Source organism: Pyricularia pennisetigena (assembly GCF_004337985.1).
Source record: "Pyricularia pennisetigena strain Br36 chromosome 4 map unlocalized Pyricularia_pennisetigena_Br36_Scf_11, whole genome shotgun sequence".
NCBI lineage: Eukaryota > Fungi > Ascomycota > Sordariomycetes > Magnaporthales > Pyriculariaceae > Pyricularia > Pyricularia pennisetigena.
The window spans coordinates 768,885-770,003 of record NW_021940923.1 but is presented as its reverse complement, the minus strand read 5'-3'; positions in this window follow the sequence as shown (position 1 = coordinate 770,003).

Here is a 1,119-nt window from a genome sequence, read left to right as displayed (position 1 = left end):
ACAGAACGCATGCAAGCCGTCGTGGCTGGGTATTTTTGGTGAGTCCAATCACCCCTAGACGGGGTCGTCCTGCCATGATTCATTCGCATGCCTCTTGTACCATTTGGGAATTGAAATTTATGCAGGTCAGACGTTGTTTTGTGATTTTTGCTTTGCTCTACACGAGAGTGACTGCCGTGTGGGCGTACGTAGCCTTTTTCTGTACTTGTAGTATAATTATCTTTTTTTTGATCGTGTCACAAGATTTCACAAAAGAAGACATATGGAGATAAATGTTCCATCCCATATCTTCTCTTCCCCTGCAAATGTCAGATTGTCTTGTCCAGCGGTCCTTCTCCTGCCAAGCTTCATGGAGCTGCAAGGCAGGTGATCATACTTGGTGCAGAGTCATGACTTGAGGCTGGAGTTGGGCTTCACTCGCTTTCTCTCTCTCTCGCTCTCTCTCTCCCTCTCTCTCTCTCTCTCTCTCTCTCTCTCTCTTTGTAGCGATACTACTACATCTGAGAGTCGACTCCGTTTTCTCTTGGCATTCGGGTAGGCGAGCTGAAGACAAGGATCTCGGTCAAACACAAGATGAAGACTGTAGCTAATTAACGAGACAGAAAGATGGAGAGCCGACATGGCCAACGCTTAGTATTGAGTTCTAGACCTGATAGACCTAGACCTAGACCGAGACTGATCAGTGCAGGGGAAAGCACAGGCCTTTTTGTCTTTCTTTTTTTTTTTCAAAATAAACGCAAATGCCGCTACGTGAAAATGCAAGAGGAGCAAAGTGTTCTATGCAACTCAGTTATTTTATCCACCAAGTGAGACGCCCTGCAGTAAATTACCGTGTGTACCTGTATTTTACACGGATTTCCAAACATATCAAACCCACCCCCAAAAGTCCACACCGCAGCCTTCTTATAAAGGTACCTTTTTGCAACGTCCCATTGGATCAATCATCATCTCCCAGTTCCCTGACAGGTGTCTTCGGAAAAACGTGCCGTAAACCAACAAGAAGTTTGTACCGCCGATGTGCTACTGCAGGATTGAATCATGGGACACCCCCGTGTGTCGTCGCACACGCAACCCATCATCCACTTCCAAGCTTGTTCTTCTTTTTTTTCTTTTTTTTTT